This window comes from Lepisma saccharinum, chromosome 19, assembly GCF_977018435.1.
Source record: "Lepisma saccharinum chromosome 19, izLepSacc3.1, whole genome shotgun sequence".
NCBI classification, from domain to species: Eukaryota; Metazoa; Arthropoda; class Insecta; order Zygentoma; family Lepismatidae; genus Lepisma; species Lepisma saccharinum.
The window spans coordinates 27,608,855-27,636,115 of record NC_139247.1 but is presented as its reverse complement, the minus strand read 5'-3'; positions in this window follow the sequence as shown (position 1 = coordinate 27,636,115).

The window sequence follows — 27,261 nt, the reverse complement described above, 5'->3', positions numbered from 1 at the left end:
TCGTTATGGTACCTCGTATGTATGTTTGTGTATACATATACCCATCAATGCAATGAAACTAAAACAGTGACATAAAATGAAGTTTTCCTTTCCCGACTGAACTTTCATCAAGGCTGTTGCCCCCCCCCCTAATCAGAGGGTCTGCGCACGCCTATGCTTTATTCCAATACCGTCTCTTTACCAATTCATATAATAGTAATACACTATTAATTTATATCGCATTGTAATTAGTATTAATTTGATTTAATGCAATTATTTTAATTCAAATATTATTATTATTACTATTATTATTGAGATACTTGGTTCGGACCCCCCCCCCGAAACATATTTCTAAATACGTGCCTGCAGCAAAAAAAAGAAAAAAAAGAGATTAAAGACAAATGTGTAATATTTCAGGAGACATGTAAGCAGTATGAATATTTCTTTGCGAAAAAGGGGGGCGGGGTTTAGTTGACCCTGAGCTCTTTTACTTATAGCAGCAATCACCCCCAATACCCATCTATGGATGTCCTGCTTTCCGTTTCAGAAAATCTGGTCACCCTAGGATAGGGCCTCACACATTCTCGATATCGAGCATATTGGATCCCCGCCAAGAACCCCATGCAGAGCAACAATTTTATAATGAAGAATTCCTGTGTAATATATATATATTTTTTTTATATATATTTTTTTTTTTTGTGCAGAGGGGTTTCAACGTAGGCGGATTACTGGGGAGGAATGGAAACAACCGTAAAACACAAGCTTTCGAACTGACATTGTTATAGAATCTAGATACTTCAGAGGACTGGTCATTTACTGATGATGGCGAATCAAAATTACACGCTGTTTATTCATGACTTTTTCTTTCGCTTTCTGTATTCCATGCCGTGTATCTAAGGATAGGATTGGCAGAGATCCTGGTGCTCCGTTGGCGTTTATTTCAAGTCTTTTGTCTTGTGTAGCTCACGCCGCGTAAAACGGAGTCCTTTGACATAAAATAGGTATGCGAGGGGTCTTACTAGATACAATCCCGAAATTCATGAAAATACACATACATTTTAAAGTGCATCTTAAACTTAAATACCATGCTTAACAACTATGTTTTAAAATGGGAAAAATACTTACGTGTTCGTCTTGCGGTGAAAATTCCAGATTATTTGAGGCAACGTGAAGATGGACGTTTTCCCAGGGTCTCCACATTATGAACCTGTATCACCTAACATCAAGAAGGAAACTGATTGCTTTGCCTAGCTCCATTTACTTGTAGTACCACATTCATGAAATCACAAAAAAACATTATAGGAATTTTGTACTATTTTTGTACAATTTTGTACACCAAATCAAAAATTTTGTACAAGTCAAATAACTGAGAAAAATCCAAATCAAAAGTGGTACTACAAGTAAATGCTGTAGTACCACTTTCTAGAATTCCAAAATAAACAGTGCAGGAATTTTGTACTATTTTTGTACAATTTTGTACACCAAATCAAAAATTTTGTACAAGTCAAATAACCGAGAAAAATCAAAATCAAAAGTGGTACTACAAGTAAATGCTTTAGTACATTTCAGAGAAACCGAATATAAACAGTGCAGGAATTTTGTACTATTTTTGTACAATTTTGTACACCAAATCAAAAATTTTGTACAAGTCAAATAACCGAGAAAAATCAAAATCAAAAGTGGTACTACAAGTAAATGCTTTAGTACATTTTCGAGAATCCGAAAATAAACAGTGCAGGAATTTTGTACTATTTTTGTACATTTTTGTACATCAAATCAAAAATTTTGTACAAGTCAAATAACCGAGAAAAATCAAAATCAAAAGTGGTACTACAAGTAAATGCTTTAGTACATTTTCGAGAATCCGAAAATAAACAGTGCAGGAATTTTGTACTATTTTTGTACATTTTTGTACATCAAATCAAAAATTTTGTACAAGTCAAATAACCGAGAAAAATCAAAATCAAAAGTGGTACTACAAGTAAATGCTGTAGTACCACTTTCTAGAATTCCAAAATAAACAGTGCAGGAATTTTGTACTATTTTTGTACAATTTTGTACACCAAATCAAAAATTTTGTACAAGTCAAATAACCGAGAAAAATCAAAATCAAAAGTGGTACTACAAGTAAATGCTTTAGTACATTTTAGAGAAACCGAATATAAACAGTGCAGGAAGTTTGTACTATTTTTGTACAATTTTGTACACCAAATCAAAAATTTTGTACAAGTCAAATAACCGAGAAAAATCAAAATCAAAAGTTGTACTACAAGTAAATGCTTTCGTACATTTTCGAGAATCCGAAAATAAACAGTACAGGAATTTTGTACTATTTTTGTACAATTTTGTACACCAAATCAAAAATTTTGTACAAGTCAAATAACCGAGAAAAATCAAAAGTGGTACTACAAGTAAATGCTGTAGTACCACTTTCTAGAATTCCAAAATAAACAGTGCAGGAATTTTGTACTATTTTTGTACATTTTTGTACATCAAATCAAAAATTTTGTACAAGTCAAATAACCGAGAAAAATCAAAATCAAAAGTGGTACTACAAGTAAATGCTGTAGTACCACTTTCTAGAATTCCAAAATAAACAGTGCAGGAATTTTGTACTATTTTTGTACAATTTTGTACACCAAATCAAAAATTTTGTACAAGTCAAATAACCGAGAAAAATCAAAATCAAAAGTGGTACTACAAGTAAATGCTGTAGTACCACTTTCTAGAATTCCAAAATAAACAGTGCAGGAATTTTGTACTATTTTTGTACAATTTTGTACACCAAATCAAAAATTTTGTACAAGTCAAATAACCGAGAAAAATCAAAATCAAAAGTGGTACTACAAGTAAATGCTTTAGTACATTTTCGAGAATCCGAAAATAAACAGTGCAGGAATTTTGTACTATTTTTGTACATTTTTGTACATCAAATCAAAAATTTTGTACAAGTCAAATAACCGAGAAAAATCAAAATCAAAAGTGGTACTACAAGTAAATGCTGTAGTACCACTTTCTAGAATTCCAAAATAAACAGTGCAGGAATTTTGTACTATTTTTGTACAATTTTGTACACCAAATCAAAAATTTTGTACAAGTCAAATAACCGAGAAAAATCAAAATCAAAAGTGGTACTACAAGTAAATGCTTTAGTACATTTTAGAGAAACCGAATATAAACAGTGCAGGAATTTTGTACTATTTTTGTACAATTTTGTACACCAAATCAAAAATTTTGTACAAGTCAAATAACCGAGAAAAATCAAAATCAAAAGTGGTACTACAAGTAAATGCTTTAGTACATTTTCGAGAATCCGATAATAAAGAGTGCAGGAATTTTGTACTATTTTTGTACAATTTTGTACACCAAATCAAAAATTTTGTACAAGTCAAATAACCGAGAAAAATCAAAATCAAAAGTGGTACTACAAGTAAATGCTTTAGTACATTTTAGAGAAACCGAATATAAACAGTGCAGGAATTTTGTACTATTTTTGTACAATTTTGTACATCAAATCAAAAATTTTGTACAAGTCAAATAACCGAGAAAAATCAAAATCAAAAGTGGTACTACAAGTAAATGCTTTAGTACATTTTAGAGAAACCGAATATAAAGAGTGCAGGAATTTTGTACTATTTTTGTACAATTTTGTACACCAAATCAAAAATTTTGTACAAGTCAAATAACCGAGAAAAATCAAAATCAAAAGTGGTACTACAAGTAAATGCTGTAGTACATTTTCGAGAATCCGATAATAAAGAGTGCAGGAATTTTGTACTATTTTTGTACAATTTTGTACACCAAATCAAAAATTTTGTACAAGTCAAATAACCGAGAAAAATCAAAATCAAAAGTGGTACTACAAGTAAATGCTTTAGTACATTTTAGAGAAACCGAATATAAACAGTGCAGGAATTTTGTACTATTTTTGTACAATTTTGTACACCAAATCAAAAATTTTGTACAAGTCAAATAACCGAGAAAAATCAAAATCAAAAGTTGTACTACAAGTAAATGCTTTCGTACATTTTCGAGAATCCGAAAATAAACAGTGCAGGAATTTTGTACTATTTTTGTACAATTTTGTACACCAAATCAAAAATTTTGTACAAATGAAATAACCGAGAAAAATCAAAAGTGGTACTACAAGTAAATGCTGTAGTACCACTTTCTAGAATTCCAAAATAAACAGTGGAGGAATTTTGTACTATTTTTGTACAATTTTGTACACCAAATCAAAAATTTTGTACAAGTCGAATAACCGAGAAAAATCAAAATCAAAAGTGGTACTACAAGTAAATGCTGTAGTACCACTTTCTAGAATTCCAAAATAAACAGTGCAGGAATTTTGTACTATTTTTGTACAATTTTGTACACCAAATCAAAAATTTTGTACAAGTCAAATAACCGAGAAAAATCAAAATCAAAAGTGGTACTACAAGTAAATGCTTTAGTACATTTTAGAGAAACCGAATATAAACAGTGCAGGAATTTTGTACTATTTTTGTACAATTTTGTACACCAAATCAAAAATTTTGTACAAGTCAAATAACCGAGAAAAATCAAAATCAAAAGTGGTACTACAAGTAAATGCTTTAGTACATTTTAGAGAAACCGAATATAAACAGTGCAGGAATTTTGTACTATTTTTGTACAATTTTGTACACCAAATCAAAAATTTTGTACAAGTCAAATAACCGAGAAAAATCAAAATCAAAAGTGGTACTACAAGTAAATGCTGTAGTACCACTTTCTAGAATTCCAAAATAAACAGTGCAGGAATTGTGTACTATTTTTGTACAATTTTGTACACCAAATCAAAAATTTTGTACAAGTCAAATAACGGAGAAAAATCAAAATCAAAAGTGGTACTACAAGTAAATGCTTTAGTACATTTTAGAGAAACCGAATATAAACAGTGCAGGAATTTTGTACTATTTTTGTACAATTTTGTACATCAAATCAAAAATTTTGTACAAGTCAAATAACCGAGAAAAATCAAAATTAAAAGTTGTACTACAAGTAAATGCTTTCGTACATTTTCGAGAATCCGAAAATAAACAGTGCAGGAATTTTGTACTATTTTTGTACAATTTTGTACACCAAATCAAAAATTTTGTACAAGTCAAATAACCGAGAAAAATCAAAAGTGGTACTACAAGTAAATGCTGTAGTACCACTTTCTAGAATTCCAAAATAAACAGTGCAGGAATTTTGTACTATTTTTGTACATCAAATCAAAAATTTTGTACAAGTCAAATAACCGAGAAAAATCAAGATCAAAAGTGGTACTACAAGTAAATGCTGTAGTACCACTTTCTAGAATTCCAAAATAAACAGTGCAGGAATTTTGTACTATTTTTGTACAATTTTGTACACCAAATCAAAAATTTTGTACAAGTCAAATAACTGAGAAAAATCCAAATCAAAAGTGGTACTACAAGTAAATGCTGTAGTACCACTTTCTAGAATTCCAAAATAAACAGTGCAGGAATTTTGTACTATTTTTGTACAATTTTGTACACCAAATCAAAAATTTTGTACAAGTCAAATAACCGAGAAAAATCAAAATCAAAAGTGGTACTACAAGTAAATGCTTTAGTACATTTTAGAGAAACCGAATATAAACAGTGCAGGAATTTTGTACTATTTTTGTACAATTTTGTACACCAAATCAAAAATTTTGTACAAGTCAAATAACCGAGAAAAATCAAAATCAAAAGTGGTACTACAAGTAAATGCTTTAGTACATTTTCGAGAATCCGATAATAAAGAGTGCAGGAATTTTGTACTATTTTTGTACAATTTTGTACACCAAATCAAAAATTTTGTACAAGTCAAATAACCGAGAAAAATCAAAATCAAAAGTGGTACTACAAGTAAATGTTTTAGTACATTTTAGAGAAACCGAATAAAAACAGTGCAGGAATTTTGTACTATTTTTGTACAATTTTGTACACCAAATCAAAAATTTTGTACAAGTCAAATAACCGAGAAAAATCAAAATCAAAAGTGGTACTACAAGTAAATGCTGTATTACCACTTTCTAGAATTCCAAAATAAACAGTGCAGAAATTTTGTACTATTTTTGTACAATTTTGTACACCAAATCAAAAATTTTGTACAAGTCAAATAACCGAGAAAAATCAAAATCAAAAGTTGTACTACAAGTAAATGCTTTCGTACATTTTCGAGAATCCGAAAATAAACAGTGCAGGAATTTTGTACTATTTTTGTACAATTTTGTACACCAAATCAAAAATTTTGTACAAATGAAATAACCGAGAAAAATCAAAAGTGGTACTACAAGTAAATGCTGTAGTACCACTTTCTAGAATTCCAAAATAAACAGTGGAGGAATTTTGTACTATTTTTGTACAATTTTGTACACCAAATCAAAAATTTTGTACAAGTCGAATAACCGAGAAAAATCAAAATCAAAAGTGGTACTACAAGTAAATGCTGTAGTACCACTTTCTAGAATTCCAAAATAAACAGTGCAGGAATTTTGTACTATTTTTGTACAATTTTGTACACCAAATCAAAAATTTTGTACAAGTCAAATAACCGAGAAAAATCAAAATCAAAAGTGGTACTACAAGTAAATGCTTTAGTACATTTTAGAGAAACCGAATATAAACAGTGCAGGAATTTTGTACTATTTTTGTACAATTTTGTACACCAAATCAAAAATTTTGTACAAGTCAAATAACCGAGAAAAATCAAAATCAAAAGTGGTACTACAAGTAAATGCTTTAGTACATTTTAGAGAAACCGAATATAAACAGTGCAGGAATTTTGTACTATTTTTGTACAATTTTGTACACCAAATCAAAAATTTTGTACAAGTCAAATAACCGAGAAAAATCAAAATCAAAAGTGGTACTACAAGTAAATGCTGTAGTACCACTTTCTAGAATTCCAAAATAAACAGTGCAGGAATTGTGTACTATTTTTGTACAATTTTGTACACCAAATCAAAAATTTTGTACAAGTCAAATAACGGAGAAAAATCAAAATCAAAAGTGGTACTACAAGTAAATGCTTTAGTACATTTTAGAGAAACCGAATATAAACAGTGCAGGAATTTTGTACTATTTTTGTACAATTTTGTACATCAAATCAAAAATTTTGTACAAGTCAAATAACCGAGAAAAATCAAAATTAAAAGTTGTACTACAAGTAAATGCTTTCGTACATTTTCGAGAATCCGAAAATAAACAGTGCAGGAATTTTGTACTATTTTTGTACAATTTTGTACACCAAATCAAAAATTTTGTACAAGTCAAATAACCGAGAAAAATCAAAAGTGGTACTACAAGTAAATGCTGTAGTACCACTTTCTAGAATTCCAAAATAAACAGTGCAGGAATTTTGTACTATTTTTGTACATCAAATCAAAAATTTTGTACAAGTCAAATAACCGAGAAAAATCAAGATCAAAAGTGGTACTACAAGTAAATGCTGTAGTACCACTTTCTAGAATTCCAAAATAAACAGTGCAGGAATTTTGTACTATTTTTGTACAATTTTGTACACCAAATCAAAAATTTTGTACAAGTCAAATAACTGAGAAAAATCCAAATCAAAAGTGGTACTACAAGTAAATGCTGTAGTACCACTTTCTAGAATTCCAAAATAAACAGTGCAGGAATTTTGTACTATTTTTGTACAATTTTGTACACCAAATCAAAAATTTTGTACAAGTCAAATAACCGAGAAAAATCAAAATCAAAAGTGGTACTACAAGTAAATGCTTTAGTACATTTTAGAGAAACCGAATATAAACAGTGCAGGAATTTTGTACTATTTTTGTACAATTTTGTACACCAAATCAAAAATTTTGTACAAGTCAAATAACCGAGAAAAATCAAAATCAAAAGTGGTACTACAAGTAAATGCTTTAGTACATTTTCGAGAATCCGATAATAAAGAGTGCAGGAATTTTGTACTATTTTTGTACAATTTTGTACACCAAATCAAAAATTTTGTACAAGTCAAATAACCGAGAAAAATCAAAATCAAAAGTGGTACTACAAGTAAATGTTTTAGTACATTTTAGAGAAACCGAATAAAAACAGTGCAGGAATTTTGTACTATTTTTGTACAATTTTGTACACCAAATCAAAAATTTTGTACAAGTCAAATAACCGAGAAAAATCAAAATCAAAAGTGGTACTACAAGTAAATGCTGTATTACCACTTTCTAGAATTCCAAAATAAACAGTGCAGAAATTTTGTACTATTTTTGTACAATTTTGTACACCAAATCAAAAATTTTGTACAAGTCAAATAACCGAGAAAAATCAAAATCAAAAGTGGTACTACAAGTAAATGCTTTAGTACATTTTAGAGAAACCGAATATAAACAGTGCAGGAATTTTGTACTATTTTTGTACAATTTTGTACATCAAATCAAAAATTTTATACAAGTCAAATAACCGAGAAAAATCAAAATCAAAAGTGGTACTACAAGTAAATGCTTTAGTACATTTTAGAGAAACCGAATATAAACAGTGCAGGAATTTTGTACTATTTTTGTACAATTTTGTACACCAAATCAAAAATTTGGTACAAGTCATATAACCGAGAAAAATCAAAATCAAAAGTGGTACTACAAGTAAATGCTTTAGTACATTTTCGAGAATCCGAAAATAAACAGTGCAGGAATTTTGTACTATTTTTGTACAATTTTGTACACCAAATCAAAAATCTTGTACAAGTCAAATAACCGAGAAAAATCAAAATCAAAAGTGGTACTACAAGTAAATGCTTTAGTACATTTTAGAGAAACCGAATATAAACAGTGCAGGAATTTTGTACTATTTTTGTACAATTTTGTACACCAAATCAAAAATTTGTCTCTCAAATCATCGTACACTTCCCATTCATCATTGAGACGTAGGCAGATAAAATGACCTAGACTATCTTTTGAACATGCACCTGTATAGCGAATTACACCTCTGAGATGATATTGTATTCCTTGAATTGTTAGAATCTTTGGTATTTCAGATAATTTGCAGGTAAGCTGTACATTTCTTTCAAAATTTTCTTCAACAACTTCTTCAAAAATATGGTACCGTGAAGGAGTTCTGTTAATAGTACGCAATCCTGCACAAAGAGGGTACTGTGATTCCTCTAGATTTACATAAGCATCATCGTCTGAAAAATCATGAAGTTCCCTTATCTCAGAGCGACACATGTGTGTCCTGCTTCCTGTCAAATCTCTCTCAACTTGTTCCTGAATACTATCTAGTCTGGAAGGTCTACTTATGCTTGATACAGCAATGGGTAAAGACACAGTTTTTCTGGGACATACTGCTGATGAACATAAATGTTTTTCTTCACCAGAAGCCATACCACTCCAAGCATGTTGAATCATCTGCGATATTGGTAATCGGGCGTCCAATGAGGTAATTTCTGCATTCAAAGTTTTGTAGTTTTTCATGAATTCTAGTAATGCTTTCGCACGAAGGCGATATGTAGCTGCTGTTGGTCCAAACTTCAACATCTGTGTCACGATGTAGGCAGTATCATTTAATTCAGAATTCTTTAGAATAATTTCATAGTATTTCTGGCTGTCACAATATGCAACACAAGCTAACTGGATAATGGAATCAAATCCACATGTATTCCTTACCATTACTTTCATTTTGCCAAGTTTGACTGGGCGCAAATGACATCTATTTCCATTTTTTAAAATCCCAATTGGCATTGATTTATTAGATGTGCTCATGTCAGTTCGAAGAAGTTCAGTACTATGTTCTAAATATGAAGATCTCGGTCTTAATTTCTCTCCTTGACCTTTCCAGTTTTCAACAGCACAACTTTCTGCCAATTTGTCTGTGTCAATAGTATTAACTGAATTGGAAACTGTACCTTCCAACAAGGTTGGGTTATCATCTCTCTTAGACACTTCTGTTGGGGGTTGTGCATCCTTTCTTTCATGGTCGTGTATTTCTGTTCCTTTTCCAGACGTTCTTATCTGTACTGGATCATGACAATAATTCATATTAGAATCAACACAGTGATCAGGTTTGGAAGTTTGGTATTCTCTTTCTACAAATAGCGCAGTTTTGCTACTGATCTGCATTACACTCTGGGAGTCATGTTCCAATTTCCGTGACGCAAATGACGAGGCTGCCAACTTCATTGAACCGCTGATGTCCTGTATGTGTGTAAGAAGAAAATCATCCAGTCGGGCAGGCAACTTGACATTCTGGAAAACTCTATTCTTTGTATTATTGAAATTGCTTTCTACATGGGCACTGGAAGCTGTCTTTTGACCATAACCGAAATGTGGAACCATGACAGCTGTCCATGTAGGAATAAGGTGGCACAAGTTCAAAATATCAGCTACAATATCTGGCAAATACTGTTGATTTCCTCTGTTCCATCTTCATTTACATTTCTCTTAACTTTCTCTGCAATCCTTTCTGCCCAGATGCGAAATCCCGCTGCTTTTGGAATTTCACTTTCAACTAGTGGCTCAGGTGGTAAAGACACTTCCGTTTCAGATTGTTCAGGAATATCTATTTCAAACCCGGCAATTAGATGTTGCAAATATAATTTGCTAACTTCGCAATGCGTTTTTTCTCCAGTAACAGTGTTAACACCCTCAGACTCGTTCATTGCAACGGTGAAAATGTGGCTTAAAAGCGTTTCAATGTCATTCAAGTATGTGGATTGAATAACTTGTCCAAGAGATCTTAGATAAAGTTGTCGAGTTCTTCTCAGTTGTCCACGAAGACTTCCGAATTGACTCATGAGTTTGACTACGTGAGACACATCTGATCGTATGAAGCAAGTGGGAAGGCCTTGTAGTTTTTCATCAGGTTCTATGGACATGATCTCTGAACACTTATATAAATACCTAGCAAGGGTCTGAAAGTTTGTAAACGTTTGCACGCAGGCAGACATCAGGGCCTTGGACATATCCGTTATTACCTCCATGGGTACAATTTTACAATCGATCAACCACCGACATAGCCAATGTCTGATAGTCTCTGTGTCATGGCGTTCACTTATCATGTTACAGGCAGGATATTGTTTCTGTTCCTCAGGATAAGGCACCTTTGCTTCATATAGAAATATATTAGAGGACATCCTTTCTTTTGTTCTTTCAAGTTTCTTAACAACACTACCAGTAGCAAGTAGTAGTAGAGGACCCAGCCAGTGGATGTTTTCTCCATGGGTGGTCCTTTATTTGCACGTATTTAGAACTAATTTGCACGGGTTTTAATTAATTTGCATGTACTTAGAACTAATTTGCACGTACTTAGAATACTTTACATTTATGTATTTGCATGTTTATAACTTTTTATGAATATATAATTCTTTATTTTATGAAAAATATGTATATAGAAGGTAATTAGAGGTACTAAACGCTATGCATATGGTTTTATATTCATTACTGCAAAGTATGTAATGTATAAAATGATAATAATTAATGTTTATAGTATTGAAAATAAGTTTTCTATGGTTTATGAACCGCTATGAACGGTGGTAATGGGTGTAGGTATAGGTCCAATTACGATTTAGGACGGTCCCGGTACTCGAACCCGCGATATGTAACGGTAATAAATATAGTGCACTATGTAATACTGTTATATGGCATGTAATATATTGAGCGGAGACGAACTATGTATAACGTGTGAGCTGAGTCTAATGCCAGACAGAGAGAATGAATTAATATTCCGCGCAGGTAGAGGAGAAAGGAATTTGGGGGAAGCGCGTTCAAGGTCAAATGACGTCAGAACGTCAGAACAAAGGAAGAATCTGATTGACCAATCAGAGAACGCGTCGGTATGTTTTCAGAACCTGTTTTTTCAAGGTTAACCAGTACGCAAGAACAGGGGAAAGCTATGCAATACTGTAGGGCAGGGGAGGGATTCAATCAGACAACAAAGGATGTCTGAGAATACGCAGCAATGGTCAAATCTCTGAAGCTATGCGGTTTCCGCCGCCAATTAATATTCCGCTCAGGGTTGCCCCAAGGCACAGGACGCTTTAGCGCAGGGTTTTTTTATCTGTACTATGAAGAAGGGAGAGCTATTAGGGACGGGGCCTACAGTTTTCACCATTTGCTTTTATCACGGGGTAACGAACCTAGGACCCTTTGATTATTGATTTAGGTAGTAAATGTATGTTACTGTGTGCTATTTAACTTAATTTTGAGTTTATTTTTTACCAAACTTTGACTTTATGTCAAATCTTTTACAAGTTTTTATGTATTTTTACCAAAATAACACTATTTGTACTATTCAGGCAACATTTTTTATTAAATTCTGGACTCACAAAGACATTTTTACAACTTTTTAACTTATTATTTACAATTTTATACCTATTTTTAACCTAAATAACACTATTTGTACTAATCAGGCAACATTTTTTATTAAATTTTGGACTCACAAAGACATTTTTTCAACTTTTAACTTATTATTTTAGAACTTTATGTTAATTTTTACCAAAATAACACTATTTGTACTATTCAGGCAACACTTTTATTAAATTTTGGACTCACAAAGACATTTTTTTCAACGTTTAACTTATTATTTTACAACTTTATATTAATTTTTTACCAAAATAACACTATTTGTACTATTCAAGCAACATTTTTTATTAAATTTTGGACTCGCAAAGATATTTTTACAACTTTTTAACTTATTATTTTACAATTTTATGTTAATTTTTTTACCAAAATAACACTATTTGTACTATTCAGGCAACATTTTTTATTAAATTTTGCACTCACAAAGACATTTTTCAACTTTTAACTTATTATTTTACAACTTTAAGTTAATTTTTTACCTAAATAACACTATTTGTACTATTCAAGCAAAATTTTTTATTAAATTTTGCACTCACAAAAAACATTTTTCAATTTTTAACTTATTATTTTACAACTTTATGTTAATTTTTACCAAAATAACACTATTTGTACTATTCAGGCAACATTTTTTATTAAATTTTGGACTCACAAAGACATTTTTTTACAACTTTTTAACTTATTTTTTACAATTTTATACCTATTTTTAACCTAAATAACACTATTTATACTATTAAGGAAAGACTTTTAGTTACATTTTCGACACACAAAGTGTGTGTTTTCAACTTTTATCTGTTTATTTTACAAGTTTAGGCTTAATATTATTCAAATAACACAATTTAATTTAGTCAGGAAGGATTTGTTATTATATTTTGGATGCACAAAGAGATGTTTTCAACTTTTATTTGTTTATTTCACAAGTTTAGCCTAATATTTACTCAAATAACACGATTTGTACGTGTTTTTATTACATTTTGGACACACACGCACTCTCACACACATACACACCCACCCACACCCACCCACCCACCCACACACACACACAGAGAGAGAGAGAGAGAGAGAGAGAGAGAAATTTCCAAGTTTAGGTTTCTTTCCACTCAAATAACACAATTTAAATGTGTTTTGAATTATATTTTGTACACATGAAGTGTGTTTCGTCAAGTTTTACCCTTTTATTTTACAAGTTTAGGCTTATTTTTACTCAAATAACACAATTTAATCTTGTCAGGAAGGATTTGTTATTATATTTTGGATGCACAAAGAGATGTTTTCAACTTTTTTACTGATTTTTTGCAGGGTACGTATTAATTCTTATTTATTTTGTTTTGTATTATATATACATTTACAAATTTTTAACTTAGAGTTTAGTATTTATTTAAATTTTTTCAAAAACACTAAAAAAAAGTACTTTTAGCTAAAATGTAAGCCACAGAATATATTATTATTATTACTATTATTATTATTATTATTATTATTATTATTAGGGTTTACTGATTTCCACTATGCTATTTTTGGTTCTGTATTTCTATATGTATTTATTTAGGTTCGGTTACGCCTGCTACGTAGGAAAGTTTGTTTATTTTAGAGTTTGCTGAGTATTTTGTTACTTTTATACTAGGTAAAGTTTCCAAAATATATCAGGTAGGGCTCCATCCATATACTTTTGTTTTTGCTGTTTGGAGATGATGCGATCAGCATCACTCTCCATCTGCTTTTTTATTTTATGTACCCAATATTATTTTGAGGCTTAGTGAATTCTAGAGCCTATTTTTGCAGGAGAGAGGGCTTGAAAATTTTGATTTCAGATAACCCACAACTATTTGTCAGAGTATTTTAAAGGATATTTTATACTTATTATGTGCCACTAGAATATCAAAGCTTGCTTAATTTTTATGTCTGTAACGCATTTATTGTATTTCTAGCTAAGGCTTACTGGATAAAGTACACGAAATGTTTATCATTTCAACTATTTGCTTTTATACGAAGCCAAATTTTTAGTGTAACGAAAATTATGATGTGTCTATGAGGTCTGAAACCCCTTTCCCGATGGGTCCATATTTGGACGCTTACGAACATTGTTCCTTTTATTTTAAAAAAATATAACCATTTATCAATATATTGACAATTCACAGGACAAGACGAAGTTCACAGACGACTGACTATATGGACCATAGGTCCACTTGCTAAATTGTTTTCTATGCTAGAAGAATAATTTAGCCTTATAGCCTTTTTCAAGGTATTTTAGAAGTATTACTGGGTTTTTTGGGTGCATCAACATTTGGGTTATTTCCATTTGGTTTATTATACGAGGCTACAATCACTATATGTCTATGAGGACTAAAATACATTTATTGAAACTAAAACCTTAGGCTGTAACTAGGGACTTAGCATGTATATCGACAATTTATAGGACAACACGAACCTTACAAAGAATTATAGGTGACGTACGACCACACGCCAGAGCTTTGTTAATCTGCAAGAAGCAGTTGCAACTAATGCTATGAGGATATAATGTTAATTTTTCATTGTTTCACAAGGAGGCTATTTTTTACACAACCAATATTTGCTTTTTCAAGTAACTACATGTGCCAGAAGCACTTACAGGCCAACACTAACTAGATTTTGATTTATACTATCTCAGGTGCTAAATGTAGCAAGAACTATATTTCTGAGGAAGCACGCAAAAGCAGATTACCAGATTAAAGTATCAGAAAAACAGATTTTTCTATGCAACTATATTTTTATTGACTGGATTATTTAACAGATCAAACAGAAAGACTGCAAAATTCATTAAATGTAGGTCTATCGTATAGGTGGTTTCAGAGATATAAAAAGAACAAATATAAGATTTCGCTTTTTTTGCTTCTGAGGCTAATCGCGACGCTAAGGGTAAATGGCGAGGAAATGTAACGGAGGAGAAACACTCCCAAGAGTTATGGGCTGCATGTAAGTTAATACCACAGAGATATTACAGTAGGTGTAGGTTCTACCACCAGAACTTTTCTATTATAATAATACTGGTTATGCTGTACTGTTAGCTAAAGATGCTGATATTTGAGAAACTTAAAAGCTTATTTGCAAAATTTTACATAAATAATAATCTGTTAGACTGTAAACATATTTTATATCCATTCTGCTAAAGATCCGATGACAAAATTTAAAAATTGTAATCGCCCAGACAGGGACTCGAACCCTGGACAGATAGGTTAAAAGCCTAACGCTATACAAACTAAGCTATCCGGGTACAAGGTATTTTTTTCTTGAAAAGTTAGTTATGTTAAGAAATATATTGAAACATTTGAGAACACTTTTGGTCTGGTTCGACAGAGAAGGAGACAACATTTCCAAATTTTTACAGACTAGGTGTATTTTTCCACTATAGAGGCCTTCACTATATGTAATTCGAAACGCTAGAGTTCAGCTAGCTTCCAAAATCCAAAATTGAGGTAAAGATTGTGTTTGGCGAGATTAACAAGTTACAATTATATCCAGTTACGGACAAATAAAGCTAAAACTCTCAGATTTACTGTACTAGCCAAGTTTTAGTAACATTTTCCTTCACTATAGTACTAATACCAAAGAAATAGGTATATTTTATTTATAATTTGACAAAATGTACTAGTATTTAATTCACAAAGTTCGGTAAAAAACAGTATTTTTAAAAAAATATTGTTACTGCCTTCAAATTTTATGTTATTTAGCCACTAACAACTGGTTTACACTGTTTGGCATCCTTTAAATAGGAAAAGAAGGAATTATTTGTTTAGTATTTTTACTACTTTATATTTATTTAAGAAAACAATTCTACAGTTTAACTTAATTTTTAACAAATTGTTACTAATTTATATATCAAAGTTATGTTATTTAGAGTGTATGAAGGCGTATAAAGTTAATATTTGTACTTATCAGTGCAACTAACAATTATATTTTACACACAAAAGATGATGTTTACAGTTAAATTATTTGAATCAGAGAATAATATTTTACAGTAATTGATTCATTCAGCACTAGTCAGTACTTTTATGCATCAGAAAGTTTTCTTAATTTTCTATTACGCATGCTATTTTGGGCTATTCTTAAAATGTATTTCTAAGGCAAACTGGTTTAATTTTCTGCTTATAATGCAAAGTTGACATAGTTTTCGCACAATGCATTGTACATTTGTTATATCCTCTACTTACAATCCATATATTATGCATATTTAATGTATAACTAACTAACTTTCTAGCCTTCTTAAACCCGAAGTTTCATGGCTGCAGCAACACATGCCTTTCATCTGTCCCTGTCCTGAGCAAGATCTATATACTCCTTTCCTTCCCCACCAATTTCCTTTAGGTCCATCTCTACATTATCCCTCCATCTTTGTTTTGGTCTTCCTATTGATTTTTTACCATCAGGTTTCCCAACAAGAATCCTGTATACTCTTCTTTCCTCTCCCATTCGTACCACATGATCTACACACCTAAGTCTTCTTGATTTAATCATTCTAATAATATCTGGACATGAATACAAATTATGTACTTCTAATTTATGTAACCTTCTCCACTCATCTGTCTCCTCATCTGTTTTAGGCCCAAATATTTTCCTAAGGATTTTATTTTCAAATAGTCTCAATTTATGTTCCTTTTTCAATCTAAGGGACCAGGTTTATTTACTGTATTTAACTTTTATTTTTTGTAATTAACAAAAATTAAAAGTTTATACTGTAGTTATTATATCTTTTTCTATCAGCTTATTTTGAAATTAATATTATTAGTTATAGTCTTTGATTTATAACTATATTGCTTTTTTATCAATTTATCTAAGAGTACACGCAGACAAACACATGTGTACACACGTTTATGTAAATAGATATGCCTTTTTTCAATATTTTAGTATGAAGATTGCACTTTAGCTATTTAAGCAAGGGTAGGAAAGGTAGGATTTCTGAGAATTTGTTGCAGGATTTTGTTGTCCAAGTATAGATGAGAACTGAGCTGGGAGACTGTTTTGAACATTTTCATGATAGTTTGCATGTGAACTGTATGCAAATTGAGCACTATTGACTGTGCATGCTTCTAAGTTTTGCTGTTATTTCACATCAAGTCTGTGAGACTGTAGACAGTTTTCCCTTTTCAAGTATTTTTTATTGATTGTATTTGTATATGTTTTGGGGACTTAGCAGTTTTATGTTATGAGGCAGTTTGTTGTAGAATATTTTTACCGGATTGTTTTGAGATATTGAGTGTCTGCTGTTTTACTTGTAATTATTTTCCTTCTTGTGTTGTGTATTTGACTATATTTTGTCCAAGTTCGTATTATTTAGAATAATTGTTATTGACTTGTAGATGTAGGGAGTAATAATCCTTTGCAAGATGCTCTATACTTTAGTCTGAACATTATTCTTAGTGTTCACTTTTGAAGCCTTAGTATTCTGGTAGTATTATTAATGTAGAGGTAAATTAGGCTGAAATGTAGGCATTTTTCTGATACATTATACTCACTTAGTTGTTTCAGCAGGTAGAAGTTGCATGATGGTTTACTGCTGATGATGTTAATTTGCTCTTCTTATGTACTACGTATGATGTAGCTTACTTGAGTAATTGGAATTTTCTACTGAAAAAAGGATTGCTTGTCTATTTTATTCCTATGTTGTTGAGTTTGTCCATAAGCAAGCCATGTTTTTACTCTATCCTATGCCTTGGAAGAATCTAGATATATTGTGTTTGCAGTTTTATGTTTCTCTAAGGTTTCAGCTATGTAGTTTTTTAAAGTGTGCTATGGGTGTGACTATTGATTTCTGTTGTTTTACTTTGCTTGGATCATAGAATACATCGCCGTAAATTAATTTCTGATACCCTGTTATTGTTGTTTTTCCCCATGAGATGTGAGCTCCAATTACCACATCAAACCTCCATTTTAAAAGTTATTCAGTCAAAAATAGTTATGGAGGGTCATTTTAAGGAAGGTTGCACTTACCAGTTCTTGTTTTCCCGATTTCTTTACTTTCATTTTACTTTTTAAAATTTTCCTCCAAATTTCGGGGTCGTTCGTACGCCACTGTCCTTGGCTGCTAGTAGTGTTAAAAGAGCTGTACACCAACTTTGTATAAGATTCAGAATTCAGTTTTCCAGAGATATTGTCGCGCAGTAATGTGTTTCGTCAGCTTTTGTGGCAAAGTGTGGTCGTTTACTTACTCGTAAATTCTCAGAGACGGTGACGATTGTTCTGAACCTTTTTCAATGATACACACCTTAAAATGTTGACCTTGGCTCTTTGTCCTTCCTTACGCTTTTCATAAAGCGTACGGTATTATCGACTTTAAACATTTGTTTCGGTTATTTTAGAATTAGAATGTCAAGAAATTTTTAATAATTTTCTCACAGAAAATTTCCCGATTTAGTGGGGAAATGACTTTCTTTTGTACGAACGTCGGGATTTTTAAAATTTCACATACTGATCTCAAACATAATTGTATGCTGTAAGCGCTTGTCTTGTGTGGACACCAGTACTTACAATTAAATTAGTATAAATATGGCTAAATGCAACAACGGGCAGTAAACGGATGTCATTCCTGAATAATAGCACATTACTTCTTACATTTAGACTGAACAGGAAGTTGCTGTTTGTTTACTCGTGGATAATCCCCATAAACATCGAATCCGAATCGTCACATTTTGACGCAACCTGAGGGAGCGAGGAGAGGTACGTGAACGTGAGCAAGTGATTAAAATTTTTAACATTCGTTGCTCGAGTTGGCACATAAAATTCTAAAGACTGAGAGATTACGATGTCCCCTTTGCATCGTACCGTTCCATGAAGACACATGTCGGGGTGTGAGGATAGGGTAGGGTAACCAGACGTCTTGATTGCACGACAGTCCTTGTGTCTGTCCGTCCTGCTGTCTGCGATGCTACTCCAAAAATGGAAATATGTGCTATTTTTCAAACAGCGTCCTGCGAATGTCCAGCAGAATATCCAGACGAATTGTTTAAATCTGTGAAACTGTTAGTGCCTTTTAAATTAATAGAACCTAGACATTGTTAGTTTATATAGAAATGCTTGTGGATCTAAAACATTTCTCGCTCGCTTCGCTCGCGACCTTCGTCTACCGCAAGCAGTCTCTTCATGATAATGATATGTGAGCCACCGAACAGTGCCGGCGATTAGGGTTGGGCGAAGGGGGACAGTTCACAGTTCCCCCCTCACTTTTCGCCACTTTTGCCTAAGCACTATGCCAAACCTTTAGTGTTGTCCACGGGACGAGACGGGACAGGCTTTTAAAAATTCGAGACGAGACGAGATTGACCATGTGTCATGAGACAAACGAATATTTTCGAGACGAGACAGCATTTCCACGAGACGAGACAGGCCGAAGTCTCGTCTCGTGGGCAACACTGCAAACCTTATCTACAAATGAAAATATACTGTCTTTGCCCTCCCCAGTTTTGCCACCTTGCCCCCCTTCCAGGTTCTCGAACCAATCCCCGCCACTGGTACCGAGTGATGACTAAAAGCATATGCAGGGGCGCTTTGAAAATTGAAAATAGCCCAATTCTGGGGATTTGCATGTTTGATGCATTGATGAGATTATTACTACAACTGCGGCAAGAGACAAATATATTTTCAGTATTGATTAATATTTTAATATTACAAGTATTTGACAGTGTGTGGATGTCTTATAATAAAAAAGTAAGGAAACACAAAAAAAGAAGAACAGTTAGAACGGGAGAGATAGGAAGGTTAATCTGTAAAATTTAAAAGATAAGCAAAATGAGGAACGAAAAAGAGAGAATGAAAAGAGAAGTATGTATGAAGGGAGGAACTCCATGGCGAAGTGGTTGAACGCCAAGAAGCCAGGTCCTGGGATGAAATCCCTGTCTGGGCATGGATGTTCTGAGTGTCCATTCATGAATTTAATCGTATCATCACTCTCATATTCATTGTTGCAATTAACCAAAAATACATAAAAGCGACGGTAAATAACAAAAATCAAATCAAGACAAGGACGTATTTAAAGGGGGCCCAGGGAGTCCGGACCTCGCCCGAAAGGATTGCCAAGTACTAAAATTAAATAATGATAATATGCTCTTGTTTATCATTTTTTTGTATAATCGATGGTTATTAATTTCCTCTGAGCTATTTGGAAGGCAAGGATTATATTGGGATCATACAGCTTTGAATGACATTACAAAGATTTATACACACTACTACGCATAATAATGTGCATAAAATATTAATCAGAAACTTTACTTTTCTCCAACTCCATCTAACATTGTTTCTGTTATTCAATAAATATTCAATTCTTCATGTTTTTTACATTAATTTCATTGCCAGGGTACTTGTTTTTACATAAATTATTCCGATCTTAACTACAGGTAAGCTGTTACATCTTTATTCCATAGGCGTGCGCATGGGGGGAGGGGGGCAAGGGGGGCAGATTTTTTCCATGGAAGGACAATAAGGTATTTTAGAATATTGCATATCAACCCGATAATAGTGTTGTCCCCTCGAAAAACACCACTTGAATTTGAAATTACCGCAATCATGTAAATTACTATGACTGAAATCAAATTATACGTGTGAAATATATACTTATAGGTTGATATTCGATTTCAGGGTGGCTACAAACAAGCAGAAATGAAATTCCCTGACTTTTCCAGGTTTTCCAGGACAAAATTTACATTTTCCCCTGACAATTACAAACTAAACTAAATCGATGTTGATGGAAATGTAAATGGAAATAATAAACTCATACCGATCCAGGTTTAGATTTTTTAAGTACCAATATTATCTTCTATGAAATGGACTTATTTCTCTATTCTCTATGATTTGAATTCAAAATGCAAAATAATGAATTTGGAAAATTATTACAATTCACAAGCTAGGAAAGGATTACGGAATTTTATCATACGCAGTAAGTTTAAAATAAAATACTTGATTATTTTTAAAGTTACGACTAAATGAGATACGAGCGAAGAGTGATTGATTTCGAAATACAATTTGTAATTTATTATGAACCTGTATCACCTAACATCAAGAAGGAAACTGATTTCTTTGCCTTGCTTCTCATTCAGCAGTTGGTCTCAGGAAAACTGAGACCCGAGAAACTATAAACAATCAGCACACTAACCCAGCGCGGCGCTTTGTTGATACAAACAAAAAACATCGGACAATTATAAAAGACACAAAACCAGTAAATAAGCAACTGCAGTCAGATTGTTGAATTGAATGTTCATTCTATTTTTGGTTCCGAAGTCTTTAAAGAGGGTCTGTCACGGATTCTCTTTGTGCGATGCTGTTAGAAACAGTGTAATATGACACTACCTCGCCCACACTACCTCAGGGTCAACACAACAGAAGGGGCCGAAAAACAGTCGATGCGTGTGAACTGCTCACAATCGCAGCCGAAATATTCTTAGAAATACTGAGGTATATTTATCGGCGTATACAGTCAGGAGCAAATATGGATTGGATAAGAACGATTCCTTACACTACCTTGATCCTTTCTTTCCATCTTTCTCGCACTTCACCCTCGCAGGGATTGATCATAGTGGATTACATAAGCGAAATTAATTATATAAAAAAGGAGCAAGTGCTGCATAAGGGTACTTTTCAAACATGCTACTTGGTACAATCACGGACACTTCTGGGTGGTACTTGTAGTGCATTTTTTTATTTTTCTCGGTTATTTGACTTGTACAAAACATTTGATTAGGTGTCCAAAACTATGCAACAATAGTACAAATATCCTGCACTGTTTACTTTTCAATTGTTGAAACTGGTACATCAGCATCTACTTGAACTGATACTTTTGATTTTGATCTCTATCGGTTATTTGACTTGTACAAAAATTTTGATTTTGTGTATAAAATTTTACAAAAATAGTACAAAATTCCTGCACTGTTTATTTTCGGATTCTCTAAAATGTACTAAAGCATTTACTTGTAGTACCACTTTTGATTTTGATTTTTCTCGGTTATTTGACTTGTACAAAATTTTTGATTTGATGTACAAAATTGTACAAAAATAGTACAAAATTCCTGCACTGTTTATATTCGGTTTCTCTAAAATGTACTAAAGCATTTACTTGTAGTACCACTTTTGATTTTGATTTTTCTCGGTTATTTGACTAGTACAAAATTTTTGATTTGGTGTACAAAATTGTACAAAAATAGTACAAAATTCCTGCACTGTTTATTTTGGAATTCTAGAAAGTGGTACTACAGCATTTACTTGTAGTACCACTTTTGATTTTGATTTTTCTCGGTTATCTGACTTGTACAAAATTTTTGATTTGATGTACAAAATTGTACAAAAATAGTACAAAATTCCTGCACTGTTTTTATTCGGTTTCTCTAAAATGTACTAAAACATTTACTTGTAGTACCACTTTTGATTTTGATTTTTGTCGGTTATTTGACTTGTACAAAATTTTTGATTTGGTGTACAAAATTGTACAAAAATAGTACAAAATTCCTGCACTGTTTATTTTGGAATTCTAGAAAGTGGTACTACAGCATTTACTTGTAGTACCACTTTTGATTTTGATTTTTCTCGGTTATTTGACTTGTACAAAATTTTTGATTTGATGTACAAAAATGTACAAAAATAGTACAAAATTCCTGCACTGTTTATTTTCGGATTCTCGAAAATGTACTACAGCATTTACTTGTAGTACCACTTTTGATTTTGATTTTTCTCGGTTATTTGACTTGTACAAAATTTTTGATTTGATGTACAAAATTGTACAAAAATAGTACAAAATTCCTGCACTGTTTATTTTGGAATTCTAGAAAGTGGTACTACAGCATTTACTTGTAGTACCACTTTTGATTTTGATTTTTCTCGGTTATTTGACTTGTACAAAATTTTTGATTTGGTGTACAAAATTGTACAAAAATAGTACAAAATTCCTGCACTGTTTATATTCGGTTTCTCTAAAATGTACTAAAGCATTTACTTGTAGTACCACTTTTGATTTTGATTTTTCTCGGTTATTTGACTTGTACAAAATTTTTGATTTGGTGTACAAAATTGTACAAAAATAGTACAAAATTCCTGCACTGTTTATATTCGGTTTCTCTAAAATGTACTAAAATATTTACTTGTAGTACCACTTTTGATTTTGATTTTTCTCGGTTATTTGACTTGTACAAAATTTTTGATTTGGTGTACAAAATTGTACAAAAGTAGTACAAAATTACTGCACTGTTTATTTTTGGATTCTCGAAAATGTACGAAAGCATTTACTTGTAGTACCACTTTTGATTTTGATTTCTCTGTTATTTGACTTGTACAAAATTTTTGATTTGATGTACAAAATTGTACAAAAATAGTACAAAATTCCTGCACTGTTTATATTCGCTTTCTCTAAAATGTACTAAAGCATTTACTTGTAGTACCACTTTTGATTTTGATTTTTCTCGGTTATTTGACTTGTACAAAATTTTTGATTTGGTGTACAAAATTGTACAAAAATAGTACAAAATTCCTGCACTGTTTATATTCGGTTTCTCTAAAATGTACTAAAGCATTTACTTGTAGTACCACTTTTGATTTTGATTTTTCTCGGTTATTTGACTTGTACAAAATTTTTGATTTGGTGTACAAAATTGTACAAAAATAGTACAAAATTCCTGCACTGTTTAGTTTGGAATTCTAGAAAGTGGTACTACAGCATTTACTTGTAGTACCACTTTTGATTTTGATTTTTCTCGGTTATTTGACTTGTACAAAATTTTTGATTTGGTGTACAAAATTGTACAAAAATAGTACAAAATTCCTGCACTGTTTATATTCGGTTTCTCTAAAATGTACTAAAGCATTTACTTGTAGTACCACTTTTGATTTTGATTTTTCTCGGTTATTTGACTTGTACAAAATTTTTGATTTGGTGTACAAAATTGTACAAAAATAGTACAAAATTCCTGCACTGTTTATATTCGGTTTCTCTAAAATGTACTAAAGCATTTACTTGTAGTACCACTTTTGATTTTGATTTTTCTCGGTTATTTGACTTGTACAAAATTTTTGATTTGGTGTACAAAATTGTACAAAAATAGTACAAAATTCCTGCACTGTTTATATTCGGTTTCTCTAAAATGTACTAAAATATTTACTTGTAGTACCACTTTTGATTTTGATTTTTCTCGGTTATTTGACTTGTACAAAATTTTTGATTTGGTGTACAAAATTGTACAAAAATAGTACAAAATTCCTGCACTGTTTATTTTTGGATTCTCGAAAATGTACGAAAGCATTTACTTGTAGTACCACTTTTGATTTTGATTTCTCTGTTATTTGACTTGTACAAAATTTTTGATTTGGTGTACAAAATTGTACAAAAATAGTACAAAATTCCTGCACTGTTTATATTCGCTTTCTCTAAAATGTACTAAAGCATTTACTTGTAGTACCACTTTTGATTTTGATTTTTCTCGGTTATTTGACTTGTACAAAATTTTTGATTTGGTGTACAAAATTGTACAAAAATAGTACAAAAGTCCTGCACTGTTTATATTCGGTTTCTCTAAAATGTACTAAAGCATTTACTTGTAGTACCACTTTTGATTTTGATTTTTCTCGGTTATTTGACTTGTACAAAATTTTTGATTTGGTGTACAAAATTGTACAAAAATAGTACAAAATTCCTGCGCTGTTTATATTCGGTTTCTCTAAAATGTACTAAAACATTTACTTGTAGTACCACTTTTGATTTTGATTTTTCTCGGTTATTTGACTTGTACAAAATTTTTGATTTGATGTACAAAAATGTACAAAAATAGTACAAAATTCCTGCACTGTTTACTTTCGGATTCTCGAAAATGTACTACAGCATTTACTTGTAGTACCACTTTTGATTTTGATTTTTCTCGGTTATTTGACTTGTACAAAATTTTTGATTTGATGTACAAAATTGTACAAAAATAGTACAAAATTCCTGCACTGTTGATTTTGGAATTCTAGAAAGTGGTACTACAGCATTTACTTGTAGTACCACTTTTGATTTTGATTTTTCTCGGTTATTTGACTTGTACAAAATTTTTGATTTGGTGTACAAAATTGTACAAAAATAGTACAAAATTCCTGCACTGTTTATTTTGGAATTCTAGAAAGTGGTACTACAGCATTTACTTGTAGTACCACTTTTGATTTTGATTTTTCTCGGTTATTTGACTTGTACAAAATTTTTGATTTGATGTACAAAAATGTACAAAAATAGTACAAAATTCCTGCGCTGTTTATATTCGGTTTCTCTAAAATGTACTAAAACATTTACTTGTAGTACCACTTTTGATTTTGATTTTTCTCGGTTATTTGACTTGTACAAAATTTTTGATTTGGTGTACAAAATTGTACAAAAATAGTACAAAATTCCTGCACTGTTTATTTTGGAATTCTAGAAAGTGGTACTACAGCATTTACTTGTAGTACCACTTTTGATTTTGATTTTTCTCGGTTATTTGACTTGTACAAAATTTTTGATTTGATGTACAAAAATGTACAAAAATAGTACAAAATTCCTGCGCTGTTTATATTCGGTTTCTCTAAAATGTACTAAAACATTTACTTGTAGTACCACTTTTGATTTGGATTTTTCTCAGTTATTTGACTTGTACAAAATTTTTGATTTGGTGTACAAAATTGTACAAAAATAGTACAAAATTCCTATAATGTTTTTTTGTGATTTCATGAATGTGGTACTACAAGTAAATGGAGCTGCTTTGCCTTGCTTCTCATTCAGCAGTTGGTCTCAGGAAAACTGAGACCCGAGAAACTATAAACAATCAGCACACTAACCCAGCGCGGCGCTTTGTTGATACAAACAAAAAACATCGGACAATTATAAAAGACACAAAACCAGTAAATAAGCAACTGCAGTCAGATTGTTGAATTGAATGTTCATTCTATTTTTGGTTCCGAAGTCTTTAAAGAGGGTCTGTCACGGATTCTCTTTGTGCGATGCTGTTAGAAACAGTGTAATATGACACTACCTCGCCCACACTACCTCAGGGTCAACACAACAGAAGGGGCCGAAAAACAGTCGATGCGTGTGAACTGCTCACAATCGCAGCCGAAATATTCTTAGAAATACTGAGGTATATTTATCGGCGTATACAGTCAGGAGCAAATATGGATTGGATAAGAACGATTCCTTACACTACCTTGATCCTTTCTTTCCATCTTTCTCGCACTTCACCCTCGCAGGGATTGATCATAGTGGATTACATAAGCGAAATTAATTATATAAAAAAGGAGCAAGTGCTGCATAAGGGTACTTTTCAAACATGCTACTTGGTACAATCACGGACACTTCTGGGTGGTACTTGTAGTGCATTTTTTTATTTTTCTCGGTTATTTGACTTGTACAAAACATTTGATTAGGTGTCCAAAACTATGCAACAATAGTACAAATATCCTGCACTGTTTACTTTTCAATTGTTGAAACTGGTACATCAGCATCTACTTGAACTGATACTTTTGATTTTGATCTCTATCGGTTATTTGACTTGTACAAAAATTTTGATTTTGTGTATAAAATTTTACAAAAATAGTACAAAATTCCTGCACTGTTTATTTTCGGATTCTCTAAAATGTACTAAAGCATTTACTTGTAGTACCACTTTTGATTTTGATTTTTCTCGGTTATTTGACTTGTACAAAATTTTTGATTTGATGTACAAAATTGTACAAAAATAGTACAAAATTCCTGCACTGTTTATATTCGGTTTCTCTAAAATGTACTAAAGCATTTACTTGTAGTACCACTTTTGATTTTGATTTTTCTCGGTTATTTGACTAGTACAAAATTTTTGATTTGGTGTACAAAATTGTACAAAAATAGTACAAAATTCCTGCACTGTTTATTTTGGAATTCTAGAAAGTGGTACTACAGCATTTACTTGTAGTACCACTTTTGATTTTGATTTTTCTCGGTTATCTGACTTGTACAAAATTTTTGATTTGAT